Below are 21,253 nucleotides of genomic sequence, written 5' to 3'. Positions count from 1 at the left end.
GCCGGGAAATGCGAACCCTGGTGGACCTGGTCTTCGGCCCGCCGCCCGGAGACGGGTCGGCACCGCCGGCTGGACCGGACTACGAGTGGGACCTGCGGCAGCGGATGCAGCAGGTGCACAGCTTTGCACGGACCCACCTGACACAGGCGGGGGTCCGGCAGAAGCGGCACTACGACCTGCGTTGCAGGGGGCCTGCCTTCCAGCCCGGGGACTCGGTTTGGGTGTACAACCCGCGCCGCTGCAAAGGCCTCAGCCTTAAGCTGGCGCCGTCGTGAGAGGGTCCCGCTGAGGTACTCGGGGTGGTGGGTGAGGTCTGCTACCGTGTCCGGTTGCGAACACGGGGGAGAGTGGTGGTCCTGCACCGAGACCGCCTGGCCCCCTACCGGGCCCGGGAGGAGGAGCCGTGTGGGGAGGCTCTACAGGAGCAGCCGGGGCTGGAGCCGGACGATAGTGGGGCGTCCGTGGGTCGCCAGCCGTCACGCCAGCCTGTGGGGGGTGTTCGAAGTCGGCGAGATGCCAGACGCCAGATGCCAGACGCCAGACGCTTCAGGTGGGGGCAGTGTAATGCCCTCGCCTGGTGGTGAGGAGAAAGTGCCCCTAGGCGCTCGTAGTACCGCTGGGCATGCTGGGAGTGGTAGCCGGGGAGAGTCTGAGGGTCAGCACGATGACCAGCGGCTGACCCTACCTGTGTAAATAATGTCCTAGTAGTTCTAGTGCCCTGTGTAGTCTTATAAAAGTATAGTGTGTTGTTAGGTAATTACCACCCTAACTATGTGTACTTGTTCCCTCAGTCTCCTCATGTGTGTGTATATCCTGTGTTTGGTTTTGTGTTAATGCTTGTTTGTTAATCGCGTCTTCACTCGTCCTTTGTTCTGAAAAGAACCTGCAAATGCTACAGTATTTATTTTATAAACACCAGTATTGACACTTTGATCAGTATATTTATTATTAGTAGCCAGTCTTATAAATTTACAATTTAGATTAAGTCTGGTAACAGTTATACAGTTAATTTAAATCATCAGACCACTGATGGAACTGAGAGCTGGGTGGAAATAAAACCAGGATACACATTTTAACCTCCAGGATCAGGAGTCTGATCCTCCTGGCTTCTATACTCTGAAGATTTGTGTAAAACTCTTAAAAGCGCTTATTTCAGGGACTCGTGCTTGTCCTCTACTGCTCCACACGGGTACGCTTTGTAACGCAATAATCTGCGATGTAAACTTTTTTTTCTGTTTAATGAATTTTATTCCTAGGTTTGTCGCTCTCCTTCTCCAACTGTGATGATTCGCTTCTCTTCACAGTCCGGTGTGTTTTTTTTGGGGGGGGAGATTTTATATCTGTAAGAAAAGCCCCCCGGGCTCCGGACAGGAGTCTCCTCCAGCTCTGCTTTGTCAGAAAGAGCGCTGTGACGTCACAGACACCAGCCAGAGCGCCGGGATCAGAGAGCGAGACCGCGGGAGACGCGCGGAGGGAACAGAGGAGAATTATTGATCACTTATGTATCGACAACCAATTTATTCAGCTGAAGGACCATAGAATAATCGATTAACTTCACTGATTGGTGAGTACTGATTCTTTTCTTGACCCTGTTTAAATATCTAGAAAACAGTCAATAAAGACTGTATCGATCAATTACCATAGTGCGTTTAGTGTTAATAATGTTCAATCCGAAATTAAACAATGATTATTCATATTATTATTTAGGTAACTCTATCCTAGAGCTAGAAAATTATATTCCAAGTTGATAAATGTATGTAAGTAACAGTTTAAATGCATTTTTTCCAGTGTTTATAAATCATAAGTATGGTAACCACGGCAACAGCCGGCACGTCACTGTATGTGTCTAGGTGTCTCGTATTCGTCACAGAGAGTGTATGTGACGTCACGGGCAGCAACTAATTCTACTACTAGTGTATTCATTTTAACATTAGTGAGAGTACAACTGGTAGTTTTAATGGTAGTGTTCATAACAAAGTGTGAGTATTAATAACAAAGCGCTTGTTTGTTAATCGCGTCTCCACTCGTCCTTTGTTCTGAAAAGAACCTGTAAATGCTACAATATTCTTTACTCAGCAGCTTATTAAAAACAGCTCCCGTGATGTTCAAACCGATTTTTTACACAGAACACTGACACAGCTTTGCGTTCTGAATCTCTTTTTCTCGTGCGTTTATTTAATGTGGCACAATGCACTGGGATAAGGGTATTCTGTTCACAAACCAATAGCATTTAAACCACAGCCCAGGTTCGATCTGTCTCCCAGAATCACCAGGGCGCACACACACACACACCCGTGCCGTTGAAGTGCTCTGCTTCATTTCTAAGGGTAACTCAACATTCACTCCTACCCCGAGTGCAGAAAAGACAGCGTCCGCAGCAACAACAGCTCAGGTCTCTGCACAGGAGCTAAGCTGCCCCCATCTCCTCTGCTCTGCGGCTCCTGCGGAGTGGAGTCCTGCCTGGAGCCGTGTTTGCAGGCGGCGGCTCCCCGCGCCCTGTCTGTGCGTCGTGTCCAAGAGCTCCTGGGAGGAAGAGAGAGCCCTCACACTCGGGGGCTTTTCCACGGTCTGTGTGAGGAGGGGCCGGTGTGTCCAGTAGCTTATCGAGCGGAAGCCTGGGGCGGCGGAGAGCTGTGATCGTGCAGACCTTGAGGTGTCACCTCTTTGTCTGCTTTCCCGCCCCCCCTCCGCCCAAGCTCTGCTCCAAAGTAGCCCGGCAACCCCTCACACCTGCACGTGTCACAACCTAAGGTGTGGTCATGAGACACCCATGGGGTGTCGTTCTGTTCTTGTTAATTGTTTCCTGCCCGTCGCAGGCAGGAGTCCATGCGAGGAAGATGCGCTGGACAGAGCTCAGAGGGCGCACCTGGGTGGCTTTCCTTCAGAGTGACGTTCCTGCAACACTCTCCCGCTACTCTTGGTGCGCTCATGCCGCAACACAGGAAGGCTGGAGCAGGTGGCTGTGGGCTCTGCGCACCGCCAAAATAGCTCAGTTGGGAGAGCGTTAGACTGAAGATCTAAAGGTCCCTGGTTTGATCCCGGGTTTTGGTATTTTGTTTCATCGCGCCCTTTGTTCCTCTCTCCAGCGCACCCTGCCTAAAGTGACGCGTCCCTTTCTCAGCCCGAAATGCAAGCAAGACACCAGCAGCGGTCCCTGCAGCTTTCCATAGTGTAGCGGCTATCACGTTCGCCTAACACGCGAAAGGTCCCCGGTTCGAGACCGGGTGGAAGCAGCCTCGTTTCGCACGCTCCTGTAGTTCACAGAGGTCTTGAACGACCGGTCATTTGTTCCCAATGTATTTCCGGTGCCTTTGTGCACTCTTGTACCAAACGCACGTTCCTTCTGTACGTGGAGCCGATCATTTGCAATTGGGCTGTGGCGACAGACCAGGACGAGCTCTGTCGGCTCAAAAGCAGCACAGGACCTGCAAGAACAACAGAAAGATTAGCATCCAGCGGGGGCCTCTTAGTGAGCCCAAGATCTCATCAAGAATCGGCTCCAGCAACAGGGCTGGGCGCATTGTTCCATTCTCCGACCACTCTCGGTGTAAACAAGTCCCTCCTGGTCTCTGCTTGAAATGCACTTTCCTGCGTTTGCTTTGGTGTAACTGGCTTCCCCTGCATGGGCGAATGTGAAGAAGATCCTTAGTAAGTCATTGAAGAAAACCAAGAAGAGGTCGGAGTGGCCTCTGTCGTTCATCAACGATCCAGTCAGGCAGTACTCCTCCTATTCTGCCAGTATGCGGATTCGAACCGGGGTTGTTGCGGCCACAACACAAATTCTGAGCACTATACGATCACAGCGAGTTACCGAGACATACACAGCCAGTAGGAAAGGATGTACTCTCTTTGTGTGACACTAGTCGGAAAAGTCCTGACGCTGCATTTCAACTGAGCCCTAGTATACATCAACCCTTCGACACTCTGAGTGCCAACTCTCTTGTGTGTTTTCTCCATCAAGCAGGTCATCAAGGCAGCAATTACAGTTTGCTTACATGACGCACGCACAACATGGCTGTATGCTCCCATATGGTCTAGCGGTTACGATACCTGATCTTCACCCAGGTGGCCTGGTTTCAGCTCCTTGTATGAGAACGTGTCAGTTTTGCCTCCTGCTTTCCAAAGATCAGCACCATGTTTTACGCCTCCCCCGAATATCGAAGCTGCCTCTAAATCTGCAAATGAAGATGAGTCGACAAACCACTTGTTTTTCATATAACTATACATATATTCATTTAATACTGATTTCATTCATTGAGCACGGATACAATAGAGGTACAGCCATTCACTGTTTGACATGTCTGCACTGGTACAGAACCTAGCAATCAGAAAACGGGTGAAACTGTTTTGAGAATTAGCATACAGTACCGAGGCCCCCATGACCAAATAAAGGCTAACCTCGATAATCAGCCTAAATAATGCAGACAACAGCAAAACGACTGACTTTGAAAAGGGAATTAATGTCCGGAAGGAGTAGTGTAACCAGCTTGAAATGCTTCTCCGGACCTCTAACTAAAAGAAACCGGGAACCAGCAGTGGCATCGACGCCTTTCGAACTGGGATCCTATCGCAGCTCATGGTGTCCTAACTCTCCCGTATCTGATATTGGACCAAGCACATCAGGAGAGAGCGCGAACGCAGTCCCCCGCTACCAGAAATAATGCAGTCGAGATTCCCACATTTGGGGAATTCGCAGGGGTCAGCACAGCCGGAGTGCAATGGCCGAGCCTCGCCCTGGGTGAATCGATTTTTTAAGAACTTTATTTTCTTTTCACAAAAAAATACAGGACATCACAAATTAGAAAGCTTTACATTAATATACATACTTAAAACAGTATATATAATCACATCTCATTACATTTTGACACGGTACCAGTTATATAGCAACAATTTATTTTTTTCTGGTGCAAATCACATTCTTTACTTAAACATGATAATGTTTTTCACAGTTTCTTGAGATATTGACCTATGCTCTCAATTTCCCACAGATCTCTGAGGTAATAGTTCTCTCGGGTGATGAACAGGGCCAGGCTACCTGCTGCCTTGACTGGGACCTCGATGCCTTTGAACAGCCCCATGTTCCTCACTCTCCACAGGGCGTCTTTCCCACTGTTCACCACGGCCCAGATCCTGTCAAACACGTCAGGAGGACGTTTGACAGGAGAGATGCCGTTGTAGCGGCAATGCTTGTTAATAAGACAGAATTAGGCGGTGGTATTCTGTCCTAAATGAGGCCCCATCTCACCCTCCATCTTTGTGGTGCAGCCACAGAGAAAGTATTCATGCAGGTTGATTTAAGATGTTTTCTTTTGATAATGGACAGCTCCCAGATGGGGATGCACTTAGCTTAGCCTGGCTATCATGATCAATGGTCATCCATTGGTGCCTATCTGTCTAGGGAGTGCCGAATGGACATCTGGACTGCATTCCTAAGTGTCAAGAGTAAGTGACTCATATCTCACCTTGACCAACCAATCAGGGACTGGCAGGGCGTGGTAATACCACGTGGGTCTCTAATGCCCGCCAAACTCTCAACCAATCAGCACACATCTATGTCTTGGTCAAAAAGGGAGCGCAAGCTCAGATCGGGGCTCTCCTTGGCCATTTTCGCGTATCCTCAGAGACAATCACGTGACAACTGCTGTTGTCTGCAAAGGGACTTGGACTTTGTTCTAAGCGCGAGGCCGAGGATCCCATACGTACTCAGAATTCTACCAACGTGAATGATCCGCTTGATCAACGGCAGCCTACAGTTGGACCCTCATCGACAACCTGAATAGCTTATTCAGAAGCAGCGCTGGACCAGGAACGAACCAGCTTCTTCCCAGGCAAAAGAGTGACTTGGTGTTCGTGCCGGGAGATTCCAAATCCATACACAGTGGATAAGTAAACCCCATGTTCTACATTGTGTCTCGAGAATTCAATTGTACCTCAACACAAGTTGTTATCAATTTAATTCATGAGTAATGTATTTACTTCCGAGTTTAGAGTAACAGTGGGTAATAACACTGATTAGCGATTTGGTAACCGAACGATATATATTGACATATATTCTCTGTTGTGTATCTCTTTGTGTTGGCATCTCTTCGAGATTATATACCTTGTATATTGATAACCCTCACAGTAAGGTCTGCCGCTCGTATCCAGGCAGACTAGTATATGTTTGGTGCACAATTTATATGAATAAATGTATCTCGTGTATTGAACCCGTGTGTGTGCGTTGTTAGTTGTTCTGACGATTGATTTTCTAAAAGCCACAACGAACAACCTCGTGATTACTGCTACAATTAATAATTGTCTCAGTAAACCCATCAAACCTCTACAACCACGATACACCACCATAAACTATATTAATTTAGGAACATAAACATATAGTGTAAACTGTATATGGCTGGTATTGGTAGTTTAAAGAAAAAATACACACCAGTATTCCACTTTCTTCCTAAACATTTTAAGCATCAAAGTCTTACATGTAGTAAGATTTTACCACGTTTCGGAAACGTTTTTACATGCTCCTTCTGACCATCTTAACTTTATATACTTTGTGAAAAGTCATAAGATATTCACATTTTCTGTGAATGTGCTCGTTATCGGAGTAAACAAAAGCTTTTAGAATTTGATTAATTAATTTACTTTTAGAATTTGATTAATAGGGAATATAATATGGAATCACGTACCTAAAGAAATTAATAACGATATAATTATTTTTATGTACTGTAGCTCAAATAGTAGTATAATACACTTTCTATGCATACATGTGCTTCTACGCAACGCAGAAGCACATCCACAAGTAACATTACCTAGCTAAGAGAGGACATTGGCTAGCCATTATGATAAATACAGTGGAAAAAAGCAATTGGGAAAATAAGACCTGCTGATCTGTTATACATACCAGGAAGAGAACAGAATATGATTTTTTTCTGTTCCAAACGTGTTGTCTTTATGAAATTCATGTATTTTAAACGTTTAATTAAGAAGAAAAAAACTTACAGAAAGATACTAAGCTGATCATGAGATAGAAAGATCACCCGTTTTTCGCGCATAAAAAGTGGCTATTAACTGGGTGAACTGTTATTAACTGGAGTCAACTGGGTGAAAACACATAATATGAACATGAAACAAAACAAAAAATAAAAATAAGATACAATCTACAGACATTAAAACCGGTGTCATGGAAATATAACTATCAAGGAAGCCACAAGAGAGAGTTCTCACCTGAGTAAGGTCTTTATTTCAATATTGGGAGCAACCAGATACTCAATTTGTTACAAGCAGTACAGGGTTTTCATAAGACGTTGCGCTGTAAAAAAGCTCAGCGCGTTGTCCATTCTAAAACTTCCACTTTCCCTAAGAGAAAACAAATTACATCAAAAAGCGAAAGAAGAAGCACTAGATATGTTATTCAAAGCTTATCAGTTACTTTCAGCTAATTCTAACGACCCAGACAGCATATATTGTTTTGGTACATTGTCTTCTAAAGTAACCTAAACAGTGTACTTTGTTGACGCACTGTTTTCTAAAATTCTGCACGTACTGTAGCACAGCAATTACATCCTTGAAATATATTATCTAAAAGCCCCAATATATTTCTTTGCAAAGCTCTCTACATTTTAAGAATCAATTTACTTATTAGATTTCCACTTAAAGACTTGTTCGGCTGGCGTTCGGGGAGTCGCGTTTTTCAGAATTGTATTGAGATCGTTTTCCACAGAGCTCAGATGTCAAAGCACAGCAGCAGCTCTCCACAGCGATCCTCTATAACGCCCTTTCTCCCGCAGCTCCGTCCTCATTGGAAGGAAGCAAGAGTGAAAGGCTGAAGTGAAATAGAGCGGGGACGAAGGCAGTGAAGAGAGAGAACGTGGGAAGAAGAGAAAAACGCAAGGGAAAAAAAGCAGCGTCGTAAAAGAGGTGACGGAGCTGTCCTCTCAATAAGAAGGGTGCTAGCGAGCCTTGCTCTCGCTTACGGCCACACCCCCTTGAGCAGGCCTGATCTCGTCTGATCTCGGAAGCTAAACAGGGATGGGCCTGGTTAGTACTTGGATGGGAGACCGCCTGGGAATACCAGGTGCTGTAAGCTTTTAAGCGCAGGAGGCGCCCTATCCCCGCTCGCTCGCTCATTCCCCTGTTCACACGTGCAGTGCGGCTTGTCCGTCTGTTTATTTGTCAGCTTTGGCGAGACACGGGTGCTTGTGTATTAGCGTGAGCGTTTTTTATTCTGATCATGAACAGTTTAACAAGTCCGCAAAGGATCGAGGAAAGGTTTATCGCCAGCTGAAAAGAGACACAGCGCTTCGGCTGTGGAGACTTGTTCGGCTGGCGTTCGGAGAGTCGCGTTTTTCAGAATTGTATTGAGATCGTTTTCCACAGAGGTAAGATGTCAAAGCACAGCAGCAGCTCTCCACAGCGATCCTCTATAGCGCCCTTTCTCCCGCAGGTCCGTCCTCATTGGAAGGAAGCAAGAGTGAAAGGCTGAAGTGAAATAGAGCGGGGACGAAGGCAGTGAAGAGAGAGAACGTGGGAAGAAGAGAAAAACGCAAGGGAAAAAAAGCAGCGTCGTAAAAGAGGTGACGGAGCTGTCCTCTCAATAAGAAGGGTGCTAGCGAGCCTTGCTCTCGCTTACGGCCACACCCCCTTGAGCAGGCCTGATCTCGTCTGATCTCGGAAGCTAAATAGGGATGGGCCTGGTTAGTACTTGGATGGGAGACCGCCTGGGAATACCAGGTGCTGTAAGCTTTTAAGCGCAGGAGGCGCCCTATCCCCGCTCGCTCGCTCATTCCCCTGTTCACACGTGCAGTGCGGCTTGTCTGTCTGTTTATTTGTCAGCTTTGGCGAGACACGGGTGCTTGTGTATTAGCGTGAGCGTTTTTTATTCTGATCATGAACAGTTTAACAAGTCCGCAAAGGATCGAGGAAAGGTTTATCGCCAGCTGAAAAGAGACACAGCGCTTCGGCTGTGGAGACTTGTTCGGCTGGCGTTCGGAGAGTCGCGTTTTTCAGAATTGTATTGAGATCGTTTTCCACAGAGCTCAGATGTCAAAGCACAGCAGCAGCTCTCCACAGCGATCCTCTATAGCGCCCTTTCTCCCGCAGCTCCGTCCTCATTGGAAGGAAGCAAGAGTGAAAGGCTGAAGTGAAATAGAGCGGGGACGAAGGCAGTGAAGAGAGAGAACGTGGGAAGAAGAGAAAAACGCAAGGGAAAAAAAGCAGCGTCGTAAAAGAGGTGATGGAGCTGTCCTCTCAATAAGAAGGGTGCTAGCGAGCCTTGCTCTCGCTTACGGCCACACCCCCTTGAGCAGGCCTGATCTCGTCTGATCTCGGAAGCTAAATAGGGATGGGCCTGGTTAGTACTTGGATGGGAGACCGCCTGGGAATACCAGGTGCTGTAAGCTTTTAAGCGCAGGAGGCGCCCTATCCCCGCTCGCTCGCTCATTCCCCTGTTCACACGTGCAGTGCGGCTTGTCCGTCTGTTTATTTGTCAGCTTTGGCGAGACACGGGTGCTTGTGTATTAGCGTGAGCGTTTTTTATTCTGATCATGAACAGTTTAACAAGTCCGCAAAGGATCGAGGAAAGGTTTATCGCCAGCTGAAAAGAGACACAGCGCTTCGGCTGTGGAGACTTGTTCGGCTGGCGTTCGGAGAGTCGTGTTTTTCAGAATTGTATTGAGATCGTTTTCCACAGAGCTCAGATGTCAAAGCACAGCAGCAGCTCTCCACAGCGATCCTCTATAGCGCCCTTTCTCCCGCAGCTCCGTCCTCATTGGAAGGAAGCAAGAGTGAAAGGCTGAAGTGAAATAGAGCGGGGACGAAGGCAGTGAAGAGAGAGAACGTGGGAAGAAGAGAAAAACGCAAGGGAAAAAAAGCAGCGTCGTAAAAGAGGTGACGGAGCTGTCCTCTCAATAAGAAGGGTGCCAGCGAGCCTTGCTCTCGCTTACGGCCACACCCCCTTGAGCACGCCTGATCTCATCTGATCTCGGAAGCTAAACAGGTATGGGCCTGGTTAGTACTTGGATGGGAGACCGCCTGGGAATACCAGGTGCTGTAAGCTTTTAAGCGCAGGAGGCGCCCTATCACCGCTCGCTCGCTCATTCCCCTGTTCACACGTGCAGTGCGGCTTGTCCGTCTGTTTATTTGTCAGCTTTGGCGAGACACGGGTGCTTGTGTATTAGCGTGAGCGTTTTTTATTCTGATCAGGAACAGTTTTACAAGTCCGCAAAGGATCGAGGAAAGGTTTATCGCCAGCTGAAAAGAGACACAGCGCTTCGGCTGTGGAGACTTGTTCGGCTGGCGTTCGGAGAGTCGCGTTTTTCAGAATTGTATTGAGATCGTTTTCCACAGAGCTCAGATGTCAAAGCACAGCAGCAGCTCTCCACAGCGATCCTCTATAGCGCCCTTTCTCCCGCAGCTCCGTCCTCATTGGAAGGAAGCAAGAGTGAAAGGCTGAAGTGAAATAGAGCGGGGACGAAGGCAGTGAAGAGAGAGAACGTGGAAAGAAGAGAAAAACGCAAGGGAAAAAAGCAGCGTCGTAAAAGAGGTGACGGAGCTGTCCTCTCAATAAGAAGGGTGCCAGCGAGCCTTGCTCTCGCTTACGGCCACACCCCCTTGAGCACGCCTGATCTCATCTGATCTCGGAAGCTAAACGGGGATGGGCCTGGTTAGTACTTGGATGGGAGACCGCCTGGGAATACCAGGTGCTGTAAGCTTTTAAGCGCAGGAGGCGCCCTATCCCCGCTCGCTCGCTCATTCCCCTGTTCACACGTGCAGTGCGGCTTGTCCGTCTGTTTATTTGTCAGCTTTGGCGAGACACGGGTGCTTGTGTATTAGCGTGAGCGTTTTTTATTCTGATCAGGAACAGTTTTACAAGTCCGCAAAGGATCGAGGAAAGGTTTATCGCCAGCTGAAAAGAGACACAGCGCTTCGGCTGTGGAGACTTGTTCGGCTGGCGTTCGGAGAGTCGCGTTTTTCAGAATTGTATTGAGATCGTTTTCCACAGAGCTCAGATGTCAAAGCACAGCAGCAGCTCTCCACAGCGATCCTCTATAGCGCCCTTTCTCCCGCAGCTCCGTCCTCATTGGAAGGAAGCAAGAGTGAAAGGCTGAAGTGAAATAGAGCGGGGACGAAGGCAGTGAAGAGAGAGAACGTGGGAAGAAGAGAAAAACGCAAGGGAAAAAAAGCAGCGTCGTAAAAGAGGTGACGGAGCTGTCCTCTCAATAAGAAGGGTGCCAGCGAGCCTTGCTCTCGCTTACGGCCACACCCCCTTGAGCACGCCTGATCTCGTCTGATCTTGGAAACTAAACAGGGATGGGTCTGGTTAGTACTTGGATGGGAGACCGCCTGGGAATACCAGGTGCTGTAAGCTTTTAAGCGCAGGAGGCGCCCTATCCCCGCTCGCTCGCTCATTCCCCTGTTCACACGTGCAGTGCGGCTTGTCCGTCTGTTTATTTGTCAGCTTTGGCGAGACACGGGTGCTTGTGTATTAGCGTGAGCGTTTTTTATTCTGATCAGGAACAGTTTTACAAGTCCGCAAAGGATCGAGGAAAGGTTTATCGCCAGCTGAAAAGAGACACAGCGCTTCGGCTGTGGAGACTTGTTCGGCTGGCGTTCGGAGAGTTGCGTTTTTCAGAATTGTATTGAGATCGTTTTCCACAGAGCTCAGATGTCAAAGCACAGCAGCAGCTCTCCACAGCAATCCTCTATAGCGCCCTTTCTCCCGCAGCTCCGTCCTCATTGGAAGGAAGCAAGAGTGAAAGGCTGAAGTGAAATAGAGCGGGGACGAAGGCAGTGAAGAGAGAGAGAACGTGGGAAGAAGAGAAAAACGCAAGGGAAAAAAAGCAGCGTCGTAAAAGAGGTGACGGAGCTGTCCTCTCAATAAGAAGGGTGCCAGCGAGCCTTGCTCTCGCTTACGGCCACACCCCCTTGAGCACACCTGATCTCGTCTGATCTCGGAAGCTAAACAGGGATGGGCCTGGTTAGTACTTGGGTGGGAGACCGCCTGGGAATACCAGGTGCTGTAAGCTTTTAAGCGCAGGAGGCGCCCTATCCCCGCTCGCTCGCTCATTCCCCTGTTCACACGTGCAGTGCGGCTTGTCCGTCTGTTTATTTGTCAGCTTTGGCGAGACACGGGTGCTTGTGTATTAGCGTGAGCGTTTTTTATTCTGATCAGGAACAGTTTTACAAGTCCGCAAAGGATCGAGGAAAGGTTTATCGCCAGCTGAAAAGAGACACAGCGCTTCGGCTGTGGAGACTTGTTCGGCTGGCGTTCGGAGAGTCGCGTTTTTCAGAATTGTATTGAGATCGTTTTCCACAGAGCTCAGATGTCAAAGCACAGCAGCAGCTCTCCACAGCGATCCTCTATAGCGCCCTTTCTCCCGCAGCTCCGTCCTCATTGGAAGGAAGCAAGAGTGAAAGGCTGAAGTGAAATAGAGCGGGGACGAAGGCAGTGAAGAGAGAGAACGTGGGAAGAAGAGAAAAACGCAAGGGAAAAAAGCAGCGTCGTAAAAGAGGTGACGGAGCTGTCCTCTCAATAAGAAGGGTGCCAGCGAGCCATGCTCTCGCTTACGGCCACACCCCCTTGAGCACGCCTGATCTCGTCTGATCTCGGAAGCTAAACAGGGATTGGCCTGGTTAGTACTTGGATGGGAGACCGCCTGGAAATACCAGGTGCTGTAAGCTTTTAAGCGCAGGAGGCGCCCTATCCCCGCTCGCTCGCTCATTCCCCTGTTCACACGTGCAGTGCGGCTTGTCCGTCTGTTTATTTGTCAGCTTTGGCGAGACACGGGTGCTTGTGTATTAGCGTGAGCGTTTTTTATTCTGATCAGGAACAGTTTTACAAGTCCGCAAAGGATCGAGGAAAGGTTTATCGCCAGCTGAAAAGAGACACAGCGCTTCGGCTGTGGAGACTTGTTCGGCAGACGTTCGGGGAGTCGCGTTTTTCAGAATTGTATTGAGATCGTTTTCCACAGAGCTCAGATGTCAAAGCACAGCAGCAGCTCTCCAAGCGATCCTCTATAGCGCCCTTTCTCCCGCAGCTCCGTCCTCATTGGAAGGAAGCAAGAGTGAAAGGCTGAAGTGAAATACAGCGGGGACGAAGGCAGTGAAGAGAGAGAACGTGGGAAGAAGAGAAAAACGCAAGGGAAAAAAAGCAGCGTCGTAAAAGAGGTGACGGAGCTGTCCTCTCAATAAGAAGGGTGCCAGCGAGCTTTGCTCTCGCTTATGGCCACACCCCCTTGAGCACGCCTGATCTCGTCTGATCTTGGAAGCCAAACAGGGATGGGTCTGGTTAGTACTTGGATGGGAGACCCCCTGGGAATATCACGTGCTGTAAGCTTTTAAGCGCAGGAGGTGCCCTATCCCCGCTCGCTCGCTCATTCCCCTGTTCACACGTGCAGTGCGGCTTGTCCGTCTGTTTATTTGTCAGCTTTGGCGAGACACGGGTGCTTGTGTATTAGCGTGAGCGTTTTTTATTCTGATCAGGAACAGTTTTACAAGTCCGCAAAGGATCGAGGAAAGGTTTATCGCCAGCTGAAAAGAGACACAGCGCTTCGGCTGTGGAGACTTGTTCGGCTGGCGTTCGGAGAGTCGCGTTTTTCAGAATTGTATTGAGATCGTTTTCCACAGAGCTCAGATGTCAAAGCACAGCAGCAGCTCTCCACAGCGATCCTCTATAGCGCCCTTTCTCCCGCAGCTCCGTCCTCATTGGAAGGAAGCAAGAGTGAAAGGCTGAAGTGAAAGAGAGCGGGGACGAAGGCAGTGAAGAGAGAGAACGTGGGAAGAAGAGAAAAACGCAAGGGAAAAAAAGCAGCATCGTAAAAGAGGTGACGGAGCTGTCCTCTCAATAAGAAGGGTGCCAGCGAGCCTTGCTCTCGCTTACGGCCACACCCCCTTGAGCACACCTGATCTTGTCTGATTTCAGAAGCTAAACGGGGATGGGCCTGGTTAGTACTTGGATGGGAGACCGCCTGGGAATACCAGGTGCTATAAACTTTTAAGCGCAGGAGGCGCCCTATCCCCGCTCGCTCGCTCATTCCCCTGTTCACACGTGCAGTGCGGCTTGTCCGTCTGTTTATTTGTCAGCTTTGGCGAGACACGGGTGCTTGTGTATTAGCGTGAGCGTTTTTTATTCTGATCAGGAACAGTTTTACAAGTCCGCAAAGGATCGAGGAAAGGTTTATCGCCAGCTGAAAAGAGACACAGCGCTTCGGCTGTGGAGACTTGTTCGGCTGGCGTTCGGAGAGTCGCGTTTTTCAGAATTGTATTGAGATCGTTTTCCACAGAGCTCAGATGTCAAAGCACAGCAGCAGCTCTCCACAGCGATCCTCTATAGCGCCCTTTTTCCCGCAGCTCCGTCCTCATTGGAAGGAAGCAAGAGTGAAAGGCTGAAGTGAAATAGAGCGGGGACGAAGGCAGTGAAGAGAGAGAACGTGGGAAGAAGAGAAAAATGCAAGGGAAAAAAAGCAGCGTCGTAAAAGAGGTGACGGAGCTGTCCTCTCAATAAGAAGGGAGCCAGCGAGCCTTGCTCTCGCTTACGGCCACACCCCCTTGAGCACGCCTGATCTCGTCTGATCTCGGAAGCTAAACAGGGATGGGCCTGGTTAGTACTTGGATGGGAGACCGCCTGGGAATACCAGGTGCTGTAAGCTTTTAAGCGCAGGAGGCGCCCTATCCCCGCTCGCTCGCTCATTCCCCTGTTCACACGTGCAGTGCGGCTTGTCCGTCTGTTTATTTGTCAGCTTTGGCGAGACACGGGTGCTTGTGTATTAGCGTGAGCGTTTTTTATTCTGATCAGGAACAGTTTTACAAGTCCGCAAAGGATCGAGGAAAGGTTTATCGCCAGCTGAAAAGAGACACAGCGCTTCGGCTGTGGAGACTTGTTTGGCTGGCGTTCGGAGAGTCGCGTTTTTCAGAATTGTATTGAGATCGTTTTCCACAGAGCTCAGATGTCAAAGCACAGCAGCAGCTCTCCACAGCGATCCTCTATAGCGCCCTTTCTCCCGCAGCTCCGTCCTCATTGGAAGGAAGCAAGAGTGAAAGGCTGAAGTGAAATAGAGCGGGGACGAAGGCAGTGAAGAGAGAGAACGTGGGAAGAAGAGAAAAACGCAAGGGAAAAAAAGCAGCATCGTAAAAGAGGTGACGGAGCTGTCCTCTCAATAAGAAGGGTGCCAGCGAGCCTTGCTCTCGCTTACGGCCACACCCCCTTGAGCACGCCTGATCTCGTCTGATCTCGGAAGCTAAACAGGGATGGGCCTGGTTAGTACTTGGATGGGAGACCGCCTGGGAATACCAGGTGCTGTAAGCTTTTAAGCGCAGGAGGCGCCCTATCCCCGCTCGCTCGCTCATTCCCCTGTTCACACGTGCAGTGCGGCTTGTCCGTCTGTTTATTTGTCAGCTTTGGCGAGACACGGGTGCTTGTGTATTAGCGTGAGCGTTTTTTATTCTGATCATGAACAGTTTAACAAGTCCGCAAAGGATCGAGGAAAGGTTTATCGCCAGCTGAAAAGAGACACAGCGCTTCGGCTGTGGAGACTTGTTCGGCTGGCGTTCGGAGAGTCGCGTTTTTCAGAATTGTATTGAGATCGTTTTCCACAGAGCTCAGATGTCAAAGCACAGCAGCAGCTCTCCACAGCGATCCTCTATAGCGCCCTTTCTCCCGCAGCTCCGTCCTCATTGGAAGGAAGCAAGAGTGAAAGGCTGAAGTGAAATAGAGTGGAGACGAAGACAGTGAAGAGAGAGAACGTGGGAAGAAGAGAAAAACGCAAGGGAAAAAAAGCAGCGTCGTAAAAGAGGTGACGGAGCTGTCCTCTCAATAAGAAGGGTGCCAGCGAGCTTTGCTCTCGCTTATGGCCACACCCCCTTGAGCACGCCTGATCTCGTCTGATCTCGGAAGCCAAACAGGGATGGGTCTGGTTAGTACTTGGATGGGAGACCGCCTGGGAATATCACGTGCTGTAAGCTTTTAAGCGCAGGAGGTGCCCTATCCCCGCTCGCTCGCTCATTCCCCTGTTCACACGTGCAGTGCGGCTTGTCCGTCTGTTTATTTGTCAGCTTTGGCGAGACACGGGTGCTTGTGTATTAGCGTGAGCGTTTTTTATTCTGATCAGGAACAGTTTTACAAGTCCGCAAAGGATCGAGGAAAGGTTTATCGCCAGCTGAAAAGAGACACAGCGCTTCGGCTGTGGAGACTTGTTCGGCTGGCGTTCGGAGAGTCGCGTTTTTCAGAATTGTATTGAGATCGTTTTCCACAGAGCTCAGATGTCAAAGCACAGCAGCAGCTCTCCACAGCGATCCTCTATAGCGCCCTTTCTCCCGCAGCTCCGTCCTCATTGGAAGGAAGCAAGAGTGAAAGGCTGAAGTGAAAGAGAGCGGGGACGAAGGCAGTGAAGAGAGAGAACGTGGGAAGAAGAGAAAAACGCAAGGGAAAAAAAGCAGCTTCGTAAAAGAGGTGACGGAGCTGTCCTCTCAATAAGAAGGGTGCCAGCGAGCCTTGCTCTCGCTTACGGCCACACCCCCTTGAGCACACCTGATCTTGTCTGATTTCAGAAGCTAAACGGGGATGGGCCTGGTTAGTACTTGGATGGGAGACCGCCTGGGAATACCAGGTGCTATAAACTTTTAAGCGCAGGAGGCGCCCTATCCCCGCTCGCTCGCTCATTCCCCTGTTCACACGTGCAGTGCGGCTTGTCCGTCTGTTTATTTGTCAGCTTTGGCGAGACACGGGTGCTTGTGTATTAGCGTGAGCGTTTTTTATTCTGATCAGGAACAGTTTTACAAGTCCGCAAAGGATCGAGGAAAGGTTTATCGCCAGCTGAAAAGAGACACAGCGCTTCGGCTGTGGAGACTTGTTCGGCTGGCGTTCGGAGAGTCGCGTTTTTCAGAATTGTATTGAGATCGTTTTCCACAGAGCTCAGATGTCAAAGCACAGCAGCAGCTCTCCACAGCGATCCTCTATAGCGCCCTTTCTCCCGCAGCTCCGTCCTCATTGGAAGGAAGCAAGAGTGAAAGGCTGAAGTGAAAGAGAGCGGGGACGAAGGCAGTGAAGAGAGAGAACGTGGGAAGAAGAGAAAAACGCAAGGGAAAAAAAGCAGCTTCGTAAAAGAGGTGACGGAGCTGTCCTCTCAATAAGAAGGGTGCCAGCGAGCCTTGCTCTCGCTTACGGCCACACCCCCTTGAGCACACCTGATCTTGTCTGATTTCAGAAGCTAAACGGGGATGGGCCTGGTTAGTACTTGGATGGGAGACCGCCTGGGAATACCAGGTGCTATAAACTTTTAAGCGCAGGAGGCGCCCTATCCCCGCTCGCTCGCTCATTCCCCTGTTCACACGTGCAGTGCGGCTTGTCCGTCTGTTTATTTGTCAGCTTTGGCGAGACACGGGTGCTTCTGTATTAGCGTGAGCGTTTTTTATTCTGATCAGGAACAGTTTTACAAGTCCGCAAAGGATCGAGGAAAGGTTTATCGCCAGCTGAAAAGAGACACAGCGCTTCGGCTGTGGAGACTTGTTCGGCTGGCGTTCGGAGAGTCGCGTTTTTCAGAATTGTATTGAGATCGTTTTCCACAGAGCTCAGATGTCAAAGCACAGCAGCAGCTCTCCACAGCGATCCTCTATAGCGCCCTTTCTCCCGCAGCTCTGTCCTCATTGGAAGGAAGCAAGAGTGAAAGGCTGAAGTGAAATAGAGCGGGGACGAAGGCAGTGAAGAGAGAGAACGTGGGAAGAAGAGAAAAACGCAAGGGAAAAAAAGCAGCGTCGTAAAAGAGGTGACGGAGCTGTCCTCTCAATAAGAAGGGAGCCAGCGAGCCTTGCTCTCGCTTACGGCCACACCCCCTTGAGCACGCCTGATCTTGTCTGATCTCGGAAGCTAAACAGGGATGGGCCTGGTTAGTACTTGGATGGGAGACCGCCTGGGAATACCAGGTGCTGTAAGCTTTTAAGCGCAGGAGGCGCCCTATCCCCGCTCGCTCGCTCATTCCCCTGTTCACACGTGCAGTGCGGCTTGTCCGTCTGTTTATTTGTCAGCTTTGGCGAGACACGGGTGCTTGTGTATTAGCGTGAGCGTTTTTTATTCTGATCAGGAACAGTTTTACAAGTCCGCAAAGGATCGAGGAAAGGTTTATCGCCAGCTGAAAAGAGACACAGCGCTTTGGCTGTGGAGACTTGTTTGGCTGGCGTTCGGAGAGTCGCGTTTTTCAGAATTGTATTGAGATCGTTTTCCACAGAGCTCAGATGTCAAAGCACAGCAGCAGCTCTCCACAGCGATCCTCTATAGCGCCCTTTCTCCCGCAGCTCCGTCCTCATTGGAAGGAAGCAAGAGTGAAAGGCTGAAGTGAAATAGAGCGGGGACGAAGGCAGTGAAGAGAGAGAACGTGGGAAGAAGAGAAAAACGCAAGGGAAAAAAAGCAGCGTCATAAAAGAGGTGACGGAGCTGTCCTCTCAATAAGAAGGGTGCCAGCGAGCCTTGCTCTCGCTTACGGCCACACCCCCTTGAGCACGCCTGATCTCGTCTGATCTCGGAAGCTAAACAGGGATGGGCCTGGTTAGTACTTGGATGGGAGACCGCCTGGGAATACCAGGTGCTGTAAGCTTTTAAGCGCAGGAGGCGCCCTATCCCCGCTCGCTCGCTCATTCCCCTGTTCACACGTGCAGTGCGGCTTGTCCGTCTGTTTATTTGTCAGCTTTGGCGAGACACGGGTGCTTGTGTATTAGCGTGAGCGTTTTTTATTCTGATCATGAACAGTTTAACAAGTCCGCAAAGGATCGAGGAAAGGTTTATCGCCAGCTGAAAAGAGACACAGCGCTTCGGCTGTGGAGACTTGTTCGGCTGGCGTTCGGGGAATCGCGTTTTTCAGAATTGTATTGAGATCGTTTTCCACAGAGCTCAGATGTCAAAGCACAGCAGCAGCTGTCCACAGCGATCCTCTATAGCGCCCTTTCTCCCGCAGCTCCGTCCTCATTGGAAGGAAGCAAGAGTGAAAGGCTGAAGTGAAATAGAGCGGGGACGAAGGCAGTGAAGAGAGAGAACGTGGGAAGAGAAAAACGCAAGGCAAAAAAAGCAGCGTTGTAAAAGAGGTGACGGAGTTGTCCTCTCAATAAGAAGGGTGCCAGCGAGCCTTGCTCTCGCTTACGGCCACACCCCCTTGAGCACACCTGATCTCGTCTGATCTCGGAAGCTAAACAGGGATGGGCCTGGTTAGTACTTGGATGGGAGACCGTCTGGGAATACCAGGTGCTGTAAGCTTTTAAGCGCAGGAGACGCCCTATCCCCGCTCGCTCGCTCATTCCCCTGTTCACACGTGCAGTGCGGCTTGTCCGTCTGTTTATTTGTCAGCTTTGGCGAGACACGGGTGCTTGTGTATTAGCGTGAGCGTTTTTTATTCTGATCAGGAACAGTTTTACAAGTCCGCAAAGGATCGAGGAAAGGTTTATCGCCAGCTGAAAAGAGACACAGCGCTTCGGCTGTGGAGACTTTATTAATAAGGCCCCTCAGTAGTTGAGATCTCTGTTATACCCATCTAGAAACATGCAATCAGCATGTTATTGCTGAAGCAATAGTCACAACATTATTCCACACCTGGGTGAGATGCGGGTTATGATGACAGTCATGCTTTCTACACCTTATACTGAGCTCAGAAATGGACCAAGCGGACATCTCACGAGCAGATCCCTCCGCGTATAAGAAAGGCAACTTGTCTCAGCAAAAATACCACGGATTCACATCCAAAATATGATAAAAAGGCAAAAACCCCACACTTGGAATGCAAACGTACCCTAAAAAGGAAACACGGTTTTAAAACGAACTTGATTTTCCCCTGGAGAAACCTTTTTATGGACACACATCGCATCTATTACACATGTAGAACTAAATATAAAGATAAAACTTAATATATGAAGTCATGACATATCACACATGACGAAGTCTGGTCCAGAATAAACAGTTTACACTGACCCACCTTTATTTACCCTGGTCACTCACTTCTATTAACTGTTTAACTGGGTAACAAATTAATATTTGTTTCAATTTGGGATCTACACCTGGGAGCCCTGAAATGTTGGCCAGAGGGGAGAAGCTGATATTCAGACGTGAGAATATATTAAAAAAAAGGATCTGATGTTGTTTTTCACCTGTCTAATCAAAGCTTGTTCAAAAATTATCTGATTATAGGACACACGAGTTTATAATCATACTCATTCCACTTTTTAACCCCGTATATATGCACAATATGAAACGTATATACACTAAATCTCACGTGTGACTCCCATAATATACATTTCTTTACGAAAATTAGGAACACTTACTACAATTATCAACCCCCCATGACGAGGCAATATTTCATACCTTTGTTTCTTTGTGGGTTCAAAGTTCTGTCCTGTCGTTTCACACGTAATGTTTTGGTAGTTATCTCAATTTTCCTTTGCAATTATCTCCAAGATCATCATCAACTTTTTGTAAAACGCTATGCACAACTGATATTTAAAGAAAGTCCTGTACCAAAACGTCTTCGTAGGGAAAGACAACTTTTTTTTCCTTACGTTAGTCTCTACACGGTTACTCAAAAAATCCATTCACCGCCTTTAAAAAAAAGTTTCGTTTTTTATTGTGGTTCACTGACATTTCTGTCACAATTCTGAGGGACCCCAAATAAAATTCACTTGCCGGTATAAAGACGCCGGCGAGGATAAGACAGGTATCGAGCCACCTGCGTATCTAGCGGACGTTTAAAATAAAAAAAATGGCGTGTAATGTTGCGAAGGGCTACTGTTTTTTTTATAGTTTGTCGATTGTAAGGGACGTGGGCCGCGACAGAAATACTGGACGGGGTGGGAAAAGCTTGATTGATGGTTTGTTGTACCGCAACGGTCACAATTGACTCACCAGCAAAGATGGCGCCGGAGCCACATCGACTCCCTCCCGCCCTGCCTCGCACCGAAGCTCGAGCTGCGGAGCGCGACGCCAAACCGCCGGTCCACGGGCGCGGGCGCCGGACATAGACGTCATAAACCCTTCCGAGGCGCAGGAATTATAGATCACGGTAGTTTCTTCTGGACCCGGGTTAGGGACAGTGTGCCCTCCGTGAGAGTCTTCTGAGGAAGCCAGTGTCTCATGGGTGTCCAGGCTTGGTACCATCTGTCCATCACAGGACACACAGACACACACACTCACTCACACACCCTGGACAGGACACCAGTCCATCACAGGACATACACACACCCTAGATAGGACACCAGTCCATCACAGGACACACACACACTCACACACCCTGGACAG

General features: G+C 49.1%; 1 protein-coding gene, 7 non-coding genes and 12 pseudogenes across 8 annotated transcripts in view; 19 read left to right on the top strand and 1 right to left on the bottom strand.

Moving 5' to 3' along the window:
• LOC148670411 (major histocompatibility complex class I-related gene protein-like) overlaps positions 1 to 21,253 on the top strand; it is a 101,198-nt gene that overhangs the window by 41,095 nt on the left and 38,850 nt on the right. The window lies entirely within an intron of this gene.
• On the bottom strand, positions 4,621 to 4,785 carry LOC148670430 (U1 spliceosomal RNA). The gene has a single exon (XR_015938515.1). It is a non-coding gene; the product is annotated as a U1 spliceosomal RNA (small nuclear RNA).
• LOC148670429 (5S ribosomal RNA) lies at positions 7,959 to 8,077 on the top strand (annotated as a pseudogene).
• Positions 8,615 to 8,733, top strand: LOC148670428 (5S ribosomal RNA; annotated as a pseudogene).
• LOC148670427 (5S ribosomal RNA) lies at positions 9,271 to 9,389 on the top strand (annotated as a pseudogene).
• Positions 9,927 to 10,045, top strand: LOC148670426 (5S ribosomal RNA; annotated as a pseudogene).
• LOC148670425 (5S ribosomal RNA) lies at positions 10,582 to 10,700 on the top strand. Its single transcript, XR_015937274.1, has one exon. It is a non-coding gene; the product is annotated as a 5S ribosomal RNA (ribosomal RNA).
• Positions 11,238 to 11,356, top strand: LOC148670424 (5S ribosomal RNA; annotated as a pseudogene).
• On the top strand, positions 11,896 to 12,014 carry LOC148670423 (5S ribosomal RNA). Its single transcript, XR_015938718.1, has one exon. It is a non-coding gene; the product is annotated as a 5S ribosomal RNA (ribosomal RNA).
• Positions 12,551 to 12,669, top strand: LOC148670422 (5S ribosomal RNA; annotated as a pseudogene).
• Positions 13,206 to 13,324, top strand: LOC148670421 (5S ribosomal RNA; annotated as a pseudogene).
• LOC148670420 (5S ribosomal RNA) lies at positions 13,862 to 13,980 on the top strand (annotated as a pseudogene).
• LOC148670419 (5S ribosomal RNA) lies at positions 14,518 to 14,636 on the top strand. Its single transcript, XR_015937804.1, has one exon. It is a non-coding gene; the product is annotated as a 5S ribosomal RNA (ribosomal RNA).
• On the top strand, positions 15,174 to 15,292 carry LOC148670418 (5S ribosomal RNA). Its single transcript, XR_015937803.1, has one exon. It is a non-coding gene; the product is annotated as a 5S ribosomal RNA (ribosomal RNA).
• LOC148670417 (5S ribosomal RNA) lies at positions 15,830 to 15,948 on the top strand (annotated as a pseudogene).
• On the top strand, positions 16,486 to 16,604 carry LOC148670416 (5S ribosomal RNA; annotated as a pseudogene).
• Positions 17,142 to 17,260, top strand: LOC148670415 (5S ribosomal RNA; annotated as a pseudogene).
• On the top strand, positions 17,798 to 17,916 carry LOC148670414 (5S ribosomal RNA; annotated as a pseudogene).
• On the top strand, positions 18,454 to 18,572 carry LOC148670413 (5S ribosomal RNA). Its single transcript, XR_015937802.1, has one exon. It is a non-coding gene; the product is annotated as a 5S ribosomal RNA (ribosomal RNA).
• On the top strand, positions 19,107 to 19,225 carry LOC148670412 (5S ribosomal RNA). Its single transcript, XR_015938919.1, has one exon. It is a non-coding gene; the product is annotated as a 5S ribosomal RNA (ribosomal RNA).

The sequence above is a fragment of the Lepisosteus platostomus genome, chromosome 5 (genome assembly GCF_059453375.1).
Source record: "Lepisosteus platostomus isolate fLepPlt1 chromosome 5, fLepPlt1.hap1, whole genome shotgun sequence".
Taxonomy (NCBI): domain Eukaryota; kingdom Metazoa; phylum Chordata; class Actinopteri; order Semionotiformes; family Lepisosteidae; genus Lepisosteus; species Lepisosteus platostomus.
Note: the sequence above shows the minus strand (reverse complement) of the source record. Positions and strands in the feature narration are given on the sequence as shown.